Source organism: Thunnus maccoyii, chromosome 23 (assembly GCF_910596095.1).
Source record: "Thunnus maccoyii chromosome 23, fThuMac1.1, whole genome shotgun sequence".
Lineage (NCBI taxonomy): Eukaryota > Metazoa > Chordata > Actinopteri > Scombriformes > Scombridae > Thunnus > Thunnus maccoyii.
In genome coordinates, this window is record NC_056555.1 from 17,719,145 (window position 1) to 17,735,186 (window position 16,042).

Below are 16,042 nucleotides of genomic sequence, written 5' to 3' on the forward strand. Positions count from 1 at the left end.
ATGACCTTCTTTAAATCTGTAGAGGATAACAATGTTTTGATGTTTGAGATGATTCGCAAAGTGTATAATCATTTCTACCTGCTGAAATCACTTGAGCATCTAAATTCACCCTTTGCGTTTCAAGCCTGTGGCTTTATAAGTTGAAGGACAGACCTCCAAGATCACTTTAAATTAAAATTTTCTCATCATCATCCAGGTTGTCATAAATGGCTGTAAAGGGAGAATTATTGCTATGGGCCAATCTTGTTTTTCTACAGTCTTGTGACACTGTTTGATGTTCCATGGTGATTGGGTTTTGCACCCCCACACCTCCCCAACACAGCTATTGCTCATCAATTTGTTAAATCTGCGTCATTTACATATACCAATAACATGAATCCTTTTATTCCTGCCATCAACACCCCAAGCACAATTTTCTTCTTTCGTTAACCAAAATAAATATTCCTGCCATGACTGTCATCTATGCAAATGACTCATTTGTCATTTGGAGTATTCTGTTTTGATTTTAGACTGATCTAAGATTTATTAGAAGTAAGACACAATGAATTGAAAGAAAAAAAATCATGTTTTACATTTATATTTGATAGTGTCACTAACCAAGACCTTTAGCAAAAACAACAATCAGGTCAGTTTTCACATCAGAGCAGCAGTCATTTGTCAGCGCTTCTCTGGCTTACTGAGGAGCCGCTTGCACCAGCTGTTTTCAAACTTAGCCTAATTATAAAGTAAGTATTCACGAAGTGGAGATTTATGCATCATGAAATTAAAAGCAGTTGCAACACACAAATTAGTTCTTATGTAGAGATGAGTTGTTATTAAATATTCACAACTACTAACTGCCAGGTGTAACTGTTGCGTTAGCTAGCTGAGTGACTCAACTGACAAAGCTAATGTTAGCTTGTCAATATCAGAGCTGTTTAGATTGAAGAGTAAAGAGGTGATATGGAATATGATCAACATGACTTGACACTTTAAATTTCACAGAAAAAAAACACACTAAACCTCAAATTGCAAAACATTATGCCAATAACATTCGACTAATTCACCAAATAACATCTGTTACTTTAGCATAATCAGATCTCTCTTACTGCAAACTGCGTGAATACTGCTAATTCTAAAACACACATACTGGTATTTCTCAAGATATGCATTCATAAAGTATTGGCACTTAAGTTTAAATTTAAGTTTATCTTTTTGCCCCTAAAACTGTTACTTTTGGTGTTTACTAAGATATTTTAATGGTGCATTTAACTAGCTACTAAGAGAAGATTTTTGCATCACTAGATTAAAACTAGTTGCAACACACAAACTAGTTGTTATGTAGAGGTAAGTTGTTACTAATATTTACAGCTACAAACTGCCAGATGTAACTGCTGTGTTAGCTAGCTGAATGAACCAATTGACAAAGCTAACGTTAGCTTGCTAATATCTGACCAGTTTAGATTGAGAGTAAAAAGGTGATATGGAATATGGTCAACATGACTTGACACTTTAAATTTTACAAAAAAACAAACAAACTAAACTTCACATATTATGCCAAAAATGACTAAATGACCAAATAATATCTGTTATGTCAGCATAATTGTTTCATTTCCCTCTCAATGTGTGAATACTACTAATTCTAAAACACAAATACCAACATTTCTCAAGGCATGCATTCACAAAGTATTGGCATTTAAATTAAGTTTAAATTTATCTTATTGCTCCTAAAACTGTTATTTTGGTGTTTACTAGCTAAGACATTTTAATGGTGCAGTGAAACTAGCTAGCAGTTAATAGACTACTAGACTTAGAAAGAACGTTATGTACAAACCCAGTGATGGTTTTATGAACAGCTGGTGTAATCCAGTACAGATCCAGGACAAAACATGATACATACTAGCTAATTTTTTGCATTCATGAGATTGATGAGTTTCATTATGTTTCTATAATGTTTGAATATTATTTTGTTATTTTGTTGATACTTGCAGACTTGTTTTCCTTATTCTACCTTGTTTGCTTTAAAATACTTCTCAAATGTTCCTGTGATGTACCGGAAAAAAGTAGGAAATCACACTCCAGGATTTTAGTCAGTAGAAGCACCAATATCAAATGTAATGTGAGTGACAGGATTATAAAATGTAAACACAAACAATGTGTTATATGGAATAAATTATATGAATGATAAGTTAATATTATGACTGACAAGTCAACATGCTGAGACAAAAAGCAGTGCATTCATCTTGATTTTCCCTGGTCAGATTACAGTGTCTTTTTTGCTAGTTCCAATGGGGGGCGCCCAAAGTCAGAAATGTCTTAATTCTTCAAATTAAAGCTGCATCAATATTTTTTTTATATTAACAATGGATGAAATTGAATGTTTAATATGAAAAGGACTGATCATTGTGACAAATGCACTGAGAATTATCACCTAACTTTGCTGTTGGCCTCAGCTCTAGATAGTATTTTAGCCTTTTTCAGCTCATTGTTCAGGATTTCTGGCCTGTTTACTCATCAGTCTTGTTTCCAGCCCCGATAAAAATCAATGTGAAGACATTTGACAAATGCATTATATCCATAATGCGCACAGAAGCTTGTGTATATGTGTGTATTATCATCTAAAACCATATTTTAAGTCTCTGCCTCTTTTTTTTGCTTCTCCAGCAGAAGCCGACAGCTCATTTTAGTGAGTCATGATGCTTTAATCCACAGAGATTACTGCGAGTCATATAAGGAATCACTATCAGAGCTGCGACTCTATCTGACTTCGAGTAGTCTGGACCAACAGGGATGGAAAAATGATCTTCATTCTGGGTGTACAGAGAGGTGAAAGTTAGCACATTGACGCTACTATGTTCATTTTCTTCCATCTTCCAACTTGCTCACCTCTACTTTTGAAATGTCTTTGTCCCTATGAGAAACCCATTACTGATCTTTATCGTGATCACCTGTCAGTCTTTCAGCAGGTGACTGCAGTTCACACTGAGCTCACTGGAAGATTACACGAGCCTTTCTTTTCACAGCAGCATGCCGGAGGTGAGGAAAGAAACGTCTTAGGTCGCTTTTACTTGCGCAGAAAAGGTTTTATAGGCATGCAATCTTTCTTGTATACATAGACATTTATTCACATTTTGGAGCTGAGGCCACTGATCAGGCCCTGTGGAGCAGTTTAGAGGTTACAAACCTCTACCTGTAGTGGAGGATGATTGTTGCTCATTCCTAATAATTCAGTCTTGGGATTCACAGACAGGCAAACCCCACATTACTTGGCAGAGATGGGGCAGAGAGGCACTGCAGTGTCTAAATTGCTTCCAAAGGGCAATCCATATTGTTTAAACAAGTTGCTCCTGCATATCACAAAGTCATTACAGCCTGAAGCAGATTATACAATGACGCACTGCCCAAACAGCTAAGTGTGTGTTGAGAGCGAGGAGCAACAAACTGGTCTTACTGTGCAGTAGTGTGAGTCTCACACAGCACTGACTTCTGCTGTGTGTGTATGCGTGTGTGTGTGTGTGTGTGTGTGCGTGTGCTTGTGTGGGAGATAGAGGGTGAGCTTGTGAGCATGCTCCTCCAATGAGGACAATGCGTGTTCTTCTCACGCTCCGCTGAAGCATGAAAAACACTGTCGACAAGCAGGCTGGAAGACAAATCAACACACACAATGTTTGTCAGACAAAGATTTTCACATCTTTTTCCCTAAGATGTGACCTCGAAGGATTGGAGAAAACTCAGCAGATGAAATAAATTAAATATACTGCGCACTTAAATGCTGCTTTTTGAGCTGTAAACTAAATTAGATGACTGTACTGTGATGAAACACATCAATGCTGGTGTTAATATTGACATTGACACCAAATTTATGGGTTGAAAATGGCTCAAACTTTCCTGAAAAGGTGGGGCTAATGCTGACGTAGAATAGACTGTTTGGGAGGTCTCTGCATCATGACATGTATATAAATGGTAGCAGCAAACAGAAGCCACCAGCAGCACTGACCTGCTGGAGGAAATCTCTCCGTCTGTGACTTGTCCGCGGGAGAAAATGCTACTGGCAACCACAAAAAACATCAGAATATCCTCTTTGCATTTCGTCCTGTAGCTCTTTAACTCTTCGGCTGTCTGTTCGTTCAGTTATCAGCCGGTAAAATCTTGTTTTAACACGTTAAATCGTAATAGTAACCTGAGCTCCATCACAGCTCTGCTCAGCAGCGGACAGTCACAGACGGAGAGATTTCCTCCAGCAAGTCAGTACTGCTGGTAGCTCCTGAAGCTAAAATTGTCCTCATGTAAAAATAAACCAAGTTAAACACAGACAGGTTTATTTAAAAATGACTTCTGGCTTGTTTAAATGTTGTCGCACTGTTTGTCTTCCTCTCATTATGAAGTTATATTTTCTGTGTATCTTGTTTTTCTTATTCTGCTAGAATATTGTTCTCCTTCTGCATTAGGTACATTAGGACTTGGTTTAAATCAATATTGAAATATTAATAGCAATATTTTCCTATTTCTGCTGTAGGACAGACAAGATATACGGTTAAAAAAAGTGATAAATTAAAACATATTGATATATTTTTGACTGATTTGAATTTGATTTTTAAAAAAAATATTTTTTACAAGACCCCATAGACAACAACAACAATCAAGTTAAAGACGTGATAAATCACGATCTACATTTCTACTAATTCCAATCAAAACATATCATAACATATAAATGGGACACTCCTCTTGGCTGCCAGACTTCTTCTATAAATCCTCCCAAAATGAAGCAACTTGCCATGCAAAAACAAGACAATATACAATATAATATCTAATATCTAAGTATATTACCAGGTAATACTGTTGTATATTTAGATTTAGAGTTTGGTCTTAGTTTTTAGTTTTACTTGCAGTTTCTAGTTTTGTTTTTATTGTTTTATGTTTTCTACCATATCTATCCCCATAAAAAAGCCAAATCAACACAAACAACTAATACAAAAATACAATACAAGTATTTTTTTCCAAATAGCTGACTCCTGAGGTCGCTGTGCATATGAATGAAACACAAAATGAAATTCATCCTCAATAACACCAAATATACAGTCCAGACACACAACGACACACAGCAAGAAGCATTTAGTAGCCAAACGACCACTTACATTTGAACCCCTAAACTAACCTAACAGCTCTTTCTATATTGATGTAAACCTACTCAAATTAAAGCGGACACTTGACACTTTAATGTACAGTAGTAACCATTATTTTATTTCAAATTGAATGTGCTGAAGCACAGAGCCTGAAGAATCAAAAATATGTAACTGTCTGAAAACTTAGTGTCAAAAAATACATAGAAATGTATCGAATCGATTCATCATTATAACAGAAAAAAGTAATTAATTTATTTTACTAACAGCTTGGAACCTTTACATAATTATTAAAATTAACAGAATTTTGTAAAACAAAGTAATCATATTATTATATGACTCCACTGAAAGTTAGTAAAATATATCTGAATTATTGCCCAGCCATATGTTGCATTTTAAAGCTGTTATCTGCAAAACCTCCTTAATGTAATCTCTTCAACACTAAAAAAAAGAAATTCCTAAAGATTATTGATTCAAAGACTAACAAGAGGACTCAGTGATGTGTTCTCTGATGTAGCAGAAATCCCTCTTTGCAGCTTCAGTGGAGTGAAGCAGCCATGCTGCCATCTGCTGGTGGAAACTTAGGAGCCAGACTATCAAGAAACTTGATGATGCTTTTGTAATCTGTTGCATAGTGAAATACACACAGAGAAAAACCAACAAGGACAGTTAAACAGATAAAAACTGCTCCAATCTGCAGCAGGACATCTCCGGAGTAACCTCACACCATCATGTCATGAGTCAACTTCTGCTGTATCAACAAAGTTTAAAAGCACACGCTCCACACTCTGTGCGCACAGGATTGGTCATTGACACAGCAGAGGGGCCTGAAGCCGCAGCTGAGTGACTGTCATATTGATTCAGAAGCTTCTCCTCACCTCTGCCAGCAATTCATGCCTTAGTTAGTTTCTCCTATTGATCTCTGTCCTCTCAAAGCAGAAGCAGTGATCGACCTATCTGCCAGCTGATTGAGGATATATTTCACAGCCATATCACCACCACGGGCTGTCTACAGCTTAATCCACTTATGCTTTCCTAATTACTGGAGTGTGACAGAAAAATGGAACGTAGCATTATTTAATTCCTATTTTCTCAGATGTGCCCAGCACACTGAAACATTTAATAATATAGGCTATACACCAGAACCCCCCTCCTCACCACCACCACCACCATCCCTCCCCAGCCATCGCCTGTGGGCATCCCCGTGATGTGACTTCCAATGAGTTTCTCTGTCTGAAAAGAGCCAAGGACGATCGTTCAGAATGGGAGGCAGTTTGGATAGATATGCAACAGCAGACATGATCCCTTCTGTGGGCAAACAACGGGGTGTTGTTTCGAGGCACGATCACATCAGCAGGGAGGGAGGGGAGGCACTGAAACAAACACACCCCATGGCACAAATCGATGGCTTGTGCTGCAGCTTATCTGACATCCACAGAGCGACACACAGACAGGCAGATGGACAGCAGGAAGTCTGGGACAAACTCTATTTTACACTTTCACTTATTCAATCAGTCGCTTCACTGTCTCTCACATAAATCCATTTCCCTTCTTGTAGGAGGGAGACACACGGCTGCACGCCGAGATGAAAGCCACAGATGACATATTGATTTCTGAATACTGACTTACTGATTTAGTTTCATGGGATAACACTGCTTCTCATCGCATCACGGTGCACAGTTGGAGCAAAACTGCTTATTTTAGACACAGGGAATCCTCCATTAAACTTTATCCAAACCATCGACTCACTGAGGGGGTTCTGAAAAACAGTAACTGGATGGAGGAACATCAAAAACAATCTTCTACTTCAAGGGGACATCTGTTTATGTTGTCTGCCTCTCTTCCCTTAAAAACCTGAAAAACATTTCTGGCTGGGGCTTTTTTTCTTTTTAGCCGTGATGAAATGATATTGTAGTGAAACACACACACTAACACACACAAATACAGACACACAGCGACACATTGTCTGATGGATGCCAACCACGCGTGTCCTTGGTTGATGTGCTGTTTCCACAGCAACACGGGGTCTTTATCGTCATCACATGGAGAGCTGGGTTATGCCAGTGCAGGAGCTCTTTAAATAGCCATCAGTAGTCACAACAGAACATGATTAGGCCAATCTCTACCAACTCCAAAAATTGCCTGTGTTGTCACCGTCATAATAATAATCCTTATTTATAGAACACTTTTCAAAACAATGTCACAAGGTTCTTTGTGCTCAAGAGAAATAAAAAGCTTGAGTGAATGGAAAAAGAAGAGAACAGTGAGGCAGAGTAGTGGTTCAAATATGGAAAAATAAACAGTTACATGCTGTAATGTTACGACAAATGGAGTAAATACTGAATTATAGATAAGGACTGAACACAAGAAAGTGGGAATACAAAAGCATACTGCAGGTAGAGACACAAAAAGAGTTTGTGAGCGCTGACAGATAACACTTTTGCACTTTTGTCTAGTTTAAGTAGAGCTTTGTTACACAATCTGTGACTCAGGTTTAGCTATGAAAAGACAGTTAAATCTCTTTCAGTTGCCTTCTGTTGGCAGAAGAGACAGAAGACCAAGTGTAAAGAAGATTAAGAGCGTACATCCATGCTAGCAGCTCTGTGAGGCTCTATTCAGGCACAGGTGGTGCTTTAAGCTAAATGCTAATGTCACTGTGTGCTAACATGTTCACAATGATATTTCTAACATCCCAAACTTTGACTTGAGACAACATCTTCTTGTGTTATTTTTGACACATTTAACAAATCCAAAGAAAGACTGTGCTTGATCATACGAGCGGACTACACAACAACAATCAATTGTGAAATGGGACTCTGGCATCATTTACGATCTGTGTATAAGCAGAGTTTATAATTTCAGCTAAACATCTTAGTTTAGCATGTTAGCATGCTATCATTTGATAATAAGCATAAAACACAAAGTACAGCTGATGGAAATGTCATTAGTTTTGCAGGACGTGCCGGTGGTGCTAGATTAAGTGTCAGGGGATCACCAAAGACATTAGGATTCATCATCTGGGCATCAAGAATATCTGTAACAAATGTCATGAAAATCCAATAGTTGTTGAGATATTTCAATCAAAACCAAAAATGTCAACCTCATGGTGGTGCTGGAGGAAAGGTTAGGGGATCACCATGAATTGGCAGGCTTCATCTTCTGGGAACCAGGAATATCTATACAAAAATGGCAATCCATTCAATCTGACTGACCATTGCTGTCCCTAGAGCCACCCAGCTAGCATGGCGAAAGGTGCCAAAACACACCTACATGAAGACAGTTTCAGACAAAATACCCACACCAGCTTCACAGTTGAGCTCTTTTCCCCATTTAGTGATTTTTATGCAGTAAATTGACTCATAGTGTGAGTTTTCATCCTCCTACATGACAGGTTAATTGTTGGTTGAAGAGCCCACAGGTAGCGCTTTAAGCTACATGCTAAGCCATCCCCATTTCTTTCTTCTTTTTTTCTTGCAGGTTTGAGGGTTCATTTGTACTCACGTATATCTGAGATACCTAAAATGGTTCTATGAATAACTTCCTCTTCAAAAACAACAAAACATAAATGTATTCAAGGCGAGGTGAAGGCACCATTGAGGTATAATGAGGTTTTACAGCTCCAGCAGTCAAATAACAAGACACACACCATCAACTCTGACTATTTATACCAGCATAATTTGCGGTTTGATTAGACATTCTTCAAATGGTGTTTTTTGAATTCAGACCCATAACACTTCCCTATTTATTGGTTAGTTTATCATTAGCTTGTTTTTCTCTGCTGTCCTGACCCTGCTCAGAGTTTGATTACAGAATCTTTCCTCAGTGTGTAGTGTTGAATTTTAAATTTGATGTATACCTTTTGCTGCATGTAAAACATGTGCAAGTGAGCTGCAGGGAGATACATTGGCTGATGAAGATGGACTAATTGCAGCAGGGAAACAAAGATAAATCTCTCAAGCAAATACATAAAAACAACAACAAAGAAAAAAAAGAAAAAAAACTTCTTTAGGTTTTACACTATGAATGTTAAATGAAATGCGACAAATTTGAATCTTTGAATAAATACAGGTCAAATTTAACCAGAACACCCTCTACAGTAGGTACACAAATGTGTATCAGATGCACAAAAATAAAAAAAAGTTATATTCTGGGTAACTTTCTGGGAAAAGTCATAAAATTTCAGGCTAAAAGATGGCTCACAAGTGTAAAAATGGGTCAAATTTAACCTGAACAGTATGTAAAAGTTAACACATTTTTGATGGCTAGTTTAAAAATATTTCAAAACATAGTAAATGGATTTCAAAATCACACAAAACTACCCACAAATGCGTTTGCAAAGCTGTAAAGTTATCTGACAAACTGTACTATATTTTACTTCTGTATGTTGTCAACATGTTAGGAAGAATCATTCTGCATGTTGAAACTAGTTTTTTTTGTGCCTTTTTTATTGCTTTTTTTTCCCCTGTTTTGTACTTGTACTCCAATATAAAACTTCATTTCTATATTTATTTGTTTTATATTTATTTAATTATACTTTAGATTTTTTACCTGATCATTTTATATTTTTTCTTTGTTCCTGTTTTACTATCAGTGTGTAACTTTACTTTTTTTTTATTTTTTAGAAAAGTGCTCCATGAATAGCTTATTATTGTTATTGTCACTATAAAGTTAATTAACACTTTAAAATGTTAAAAAATGTATATAATGAATGTTACCTATACCTGAAAATACATTTTTGGCTAGCTTAAATACATATATATATTATTAATGTGTCTCCAAATATGTGGAGCATAATGTAGATTTCTATTTGCAGCATGGGACAGGTCACACACAGAGATATACCCCCATATCATCTCTTCCACACTGCTTAGTCACAGATGAGATTATCAGGGAGTTGTGGGTGGGAGTCTGACTCATGTGGGAAACATCAATGTAAGCAGTGTCAACATAAAGGTGTTGTGACATCAGCTGCATCTTCTAGCAGCTGGAAATGTAGGAAGTGACATCAGTGTAATCTAAACGCCTCTACAGTACTCCCACGATTATGATATTACTGCTCTGGAAATTTGCACTAATTGGGAACCACATTGTGAGCTCATGCTTCACACAGATGCAGTGTTGCAGTAACATCTCTAGAGGGAGCTACAAGTAAGGAAGCCAGGGCTGATGGTGCTGCATGTAGGAAGGGAGACAGACATTGTAAACTATTTTGACACATTTTCACTTTTTGGACAGAACCATAACAAATAAAGCTCTTCTTTAGAGAGACTCACAGAAATGTTTAATGTAACGAAACTGTCTCATTATTTCTCTCTAAAACAAGCAAAAAAGTGAGATGATTTCAAACTGATGTCTAAAAAAAGAGATTTCCAAAAGTGTCATAACAATGCAGAATAAAGTGATTCATGCTTTAGTTTTAGAAGTAAATTAAACAAGTAAAACCTCCCCATAATACTAGCCAGATAACTGAAAGTAAGATTATAAATCTAAGAGTTTGATTAAACAACTGGTTAAATTGGATAATGTTGTTGTACAGCAGCCTGCTAATGTGCAGTGGCACCAAATAAAGCCATTAAGTGGACGCTGGCCATGGTGTATCCACACTGTTTACTGTTGACAGTCAGCTCCTCCTCCTCCTCCTCCTTTTCTCCCTGTTAGATCACAGACTGCTTCGGCTCAGCCACCCTGACAGCAATTTCCGGATACAAAGATGAGGCGGGCATTTCTGTGCGTGTGTGTGTGTGTGTGTGTGTGTGTGTGTGTGTTGATTGGTGTGTGGATGTGCGGGTAAGCAATCACAGAGTGATAAATAATTGAAGCCAGTTTTCTGGCATAAAACATGTAGGAACTGAAATGATTTCAGAAGACACAGGCAGGGAGAGAGGCTGATAATTATGGCTCCTATTGATTATGTGCTTTGAGATTTTTTCCCTTTGTAATTAGGCATTGGATTCCACTGGAAGTGCCTCTAAAAGACCATTTACAGGATTAAATATAGATGAGTGCCGTTCTGAAGCCCACTCCTTGCTCCATTAACAAATACATATATCTCTTTATGCTCCACATCATGAGCTGATTAATACAGATGACAACATGTAGGCTATTCAGTTGAAAGCAGCTTTTGAGTGGATGCCCTTTGAAAATGCTCTTCAGAGCAGGTGGTCAGGTCAGGTGATGTTCGGAGAAGATCCTCCTACGCCAGAAGAACATGCAAGCAAATCCAACTGCGTTTGTCTTGATTGCAAAAAGTGGGACAAAACAATAATTTTGTGCCATGATCTTATGAATAAGGAGTGATTCATTCACAGTGAGTGCAGCAGAAGGCTGCTGCCCACGGACAGGCTGAGTAAGCGGAGGAGGGGGTCCACTCAGCAGAGAGCAGACTCAGGGATATGACAGGACCTGCATCAAAGCAGTCATGTACGTCGTTTGACCCTGTGTGGCTAAAATAGTTACTCAATTGATCTCAAAATTGTCCCCCCTGCTGTGATATGTCTAAGACGTTTAAAGTGCGTGTGCAGTGCGGAATGATACGTGAATAACACAGAAATCAGTATGTGATGTCTGAGACAATATGAGATACAAAAAGTAAACATTCAGTTCTCTACTCGTCTACATTGTTGTCAATAATACTTCATGGTGACAGCAGAAATGGAACGCCTATATGAATGACAAAATGAGCTGCTCCATGCCCAATGAGAGATAAACAGGTTTGTCTAAGGATAATTTCTGTCGCCGTTTGGAGATGGTAGGTTGGTGCTAACTGTAACAGTGCTAGCGGGAGCCAATTGTGTGCAGACCATACTGTTGAAAAGAAAAAAAAAAAAGAAAAGAAAAGGATGTAATGGCGTGGCACTTACCAACAATGAACTGGTCTGACCTCGATTTGAGTGAGGCCATTTCACTATTCAAACAAAAAATGTCAACAGTCAGCCAAACATGCAAGGAAAATATGTTGTGGCATTGGAGATGATGGCTGGATGCTAGCTGACTCAGTGAGGATGACCACAGGCAACAGAGTGAGTCCCACATTAAAGTTATAGACAGTAAAGAGGGTGATGAGGAATGCATGTACCAAAACCAGTTCTATTCCATCACCATCACTGAAAAGTGCATGCATAGCATTGACAGCAAACCACCCAGACAGGAGGCATACACAACCTTGAACATGAGACCGCATGACTTATTAGGCCACGGACACACACTCTGTCTGAAAATTGATACAGGGGCCATGCCAGTATAAAGAATCCAGATGGGTTAATGCCAGGTTCTATGTTGTGGATCTACCAGGGCCAGCTGTAGTTGGACTACCCACAAGTGAACTGCTAAATCTTGTAACTGTCAATGTTGGTACAATAACCCAGAAAGGAAGTTACAACCAGGAAAAAGCACAGGCAAAAAAGACAAACCCATCAAAAAGCACATCAACCAGTGCAGACCTAACAAAAAAAGTACCCAGACCAGTTTGATAAAACTGGTAACTTCAGTGGAACTGCTAAGCTTATCCTGAAAGGGGATGCTGAACCATTCATTGACCCACCATGGAAATGTAACATCCACATCAAAGACACGTTCCAGGAAAAGCTGAACAAACTTGTTGAACAAGACATGCTACGAAAAGGTGGAAGAGCACGCAGACTGGCACTCCAGTCTTGCAAATGGCACCAAAAAGGACGAGTTCTTTCAAATATGTCTGGACCCTCAGAAGCTAAACACCAGCCTTAAGGTGCCCACAGAAGATTCCAACTGTGGAGGAACTGACCCCAAGCTTGATGCAAAAGCAGGATACTGGTCAGTACACCTTGATGAAGACTTACAACTTCTGACAACATTTTGGACTCCGTTTGGCAGGTACTGCAGGAAACGCTTGCATTTCAGACAAAGTGTCTCTCAAGATCTCTTCCGAGCCAAGTCAGTATAGCCTCATAGAAAATGAGGAATAACATGACAGAAACCTGATGGAATGTGCAGCCAAAGCAGGTATGGTGTTCAACAGTGACAAATGCACCATAAAACAGAAGCATCTCATTCTCAATCTGTACACAGACAACGGCATCAGACCAGACCCAGCTTGGATCGGAGACATACAAAAAATGCTAACTCCCAAAAACAAAGATGACCTGCATAGGTTCATGGGAATGCTGACCAACCTATCAACTTACATACCTATAAGTTTGCAGAAAAAGCTCACACCTTGAGAGGATTGCTAAAAATGAAGTGCCATAGACATGGGACACTGACCACCAAAAATGTTTTGAGGACTTGATGTCAACAATCACTGAGTATGCCTGCTTACAATACTATGATCCAAACACACCCTTAATCCTTGAAATAGATGCTTCACAGAAAGGCCTAGGTATAGCCTTGGTGCAGAACAACGGACCCATTGCTTTTGGCTCAAAAACACTAACAGACTATCAAACGAGATACAGCAACATAGAATGCAAAATGCTTGCCATTGTTTATGGGATGCAGTAATACCACACCTACCTGTACAGGAAGTCATTCCTTGTCATATAAGATCACAAACTGCTTGTCACCATATGTGCAAAGCCACTGCTCCAGCACAAGCACATTGACATAGATGCAGAAATTGAGGGTTTAGAGTTGCACATTGTTGCAATAATAAATGTCTCCTCTGAAAAACACTCTGTCAGGTAGTGAGCAGGTGGACCCAAATGCAGGAGACGGCAGGCAGGCAGTATCAGATGCAGAATATTTAATAATAAACATGAAATACTGAGACACAGGAACAGGGAACACTAACCATAACCGCAACTCGACAAAGACTGAACAGAAAACTGGACCATAAATACACAGGGTCCGATTACAACTGAACACAGGTGAGTGAAACAAGACACACATGAGGCAATCAACAAAGACGAGAAAACACAGAAAGTAAAGGTAACAAGACACAAGGAGAAAACATTTCAAAATAAAACAGGAACTGAAGTAATTCATCAGGTGACACAACATACTGCCCATATGTTGTGTCACCTGTTGAATTACTTCAGTAGGAGCTGATACACTGGAGAAGACACTATGAGCAGGGCTGGGCTAACAAGGGTGATGCAGGGCAGGTGAAAGGAGGAGCACATGAACACAGGAGGAGTTAAGGATCACACAAGGGAAACACGTCAGAAAGCCAAATCCAGACAACATAAGTGCAACACAGAAAACCCAAGAGAACAAAAGCACAAAGAGTCCAAAAACAGACAAAGTCCAGGCAGGATGTGACACACTCCCTGTAATGAAACGGTCAAGGATTCCCAGACTCAATGCACTGAACAAACTGATTCACAAAGGATGGCCAGAAAGGATAAAAGACCTGCCAAAAGACCTGTTTATTGGTTCTTTAGGGACAAACTGGCAATGGAATCAGGTGTCATACTCAAGGTAAGACAGATACTCATTCCAGACCCCATGACTGATGCTATCCTAAAAGAGCTACATGTAGGCCATCAAGGCACTGAGAAAACACGTTGCCTTACATAAGAAAGTGTCTATTGGACAAAGATGAATGATGACATTGAAGCGGTTTGCAGATCTTGCAATGTGTGCGTGGAACATCAAGATGCAAACCCGAAAGAACCTCTTAACTCACACAACATATCCTCAAAACCGTTGCAGTCTCTAGCTTCTGATCTATTCAAAATCAATGGCTGTCAGTACTTGCTGACTGTGGACAGATAGTCCAAATATCTCATTGTGGATGAAATGCCCATGCCTGTGTCTAGCCGAGCAGTCACCACAAAAAATGCAAACATAATTGTCATTATTTGGCTATCCTGATGAAATACTGACAGACTATGGACCACAGTACACAGGGCAAGCCTTCAAAAAGTTTGTAACAGACTGGAGAATCAGACAAAAAGAAACGGGTTCATCGAAAGGCATGTACGACACATCAAATCAATTCAAGAGGAAAACCATGAAACACGGAGGTGATCCACAGATAGCATTAACTACAAGTCAGAGTGACCTATCGATAGTAAGCTACCATCACCTGCAGAAGTGATCTTTGGAAGACCTGTTAACACCTGTTGCTGAGTTGAGCAGACCCAGGCAAGCGGGGGCATGGACTGCACCTAGAACGAAGAACAGCAGAAATTAAAGAGCATCATGACCACAGCAGCTGCAGAGAATTACCTCCACTCTGCCCTTGACAGCATGTGACTGTGCTAAATAAAGAGAGGAACATGGCACCCAGCAATTGTTCTGCAAAAGTCCAGTGAGCTAAGAATCTATATTGTCCAAACACCAAAGGGAAACAAGGTCAGATGTTGCAGGGGCTATCTGCGTGAGCTATACAATCCATATATGCAGATAAGCATAAAAAATATCCGCTTCACTGAGCCACAACTTCAAGATGAAGCTCACAAGAGTCACAGTGACCTGGCGGAAACATCTGCCACACCGCCCCGTGAAACAAACATAGACACAGAGGAACTTAAAAGTCCAAAGCCAATATGCAGATCTGGAAGGACTATAACCAGACCAACTCACTACAAAGACTATGTATAGAGTCAGAACAACATCCAGCGCAGTAGTATTGCCTATCCTGACTCTTATATTTTCTTTATTTTTCATGTACACATTTCTAAATATGTTGGGTTCTTTAAAAGAAAAAGAAAGAGAAAAAATCTTATGTTACTCCAAGCGACAACATATGCATTAGTCGACTCATTTCAACCTAGATGTTGATAAATTGATATTGAAGATAACTAAGGTTTCAGTTTATTACACGAGACAGTTAGAATATGTTAAAGTCTGTGGGGCGCTCCAGCTACATGGGGGATGTTGTGATATAAATAACACGGTAGTCAATATGTGATGCTTGTAACACTGAGACACAAAACATTAGTTTTCAGTTCTACTCTGCTCTGGTTGTCTGCATTGTCATCATTAATACATCACCCACTATCAGTATTAATATTTTCTTT

General features: G+C 38.9%; 1 long non-coding RNA gene across 1 annotated transcript; it reads left to right on the forward strand.

Moving 5' to 3' along the window:
• The first annotated feature begins 925 nt into the window (after positions 1–925).
• On the forward strand, positions 926–3,230 carry LOC121891088. The gene is made up of 3 exons (XR_006094035.1): positions 926–1,326; positions 2,644–2,805; positions 2,935–3,230. It is a non-coding gene; the product is annotated as an uncharacterized LOC121891088 (long non-coding RNA).
• The last annotated feature ends 12,812 nt before the right edge of the window (positions 3,231–16,042 follow it).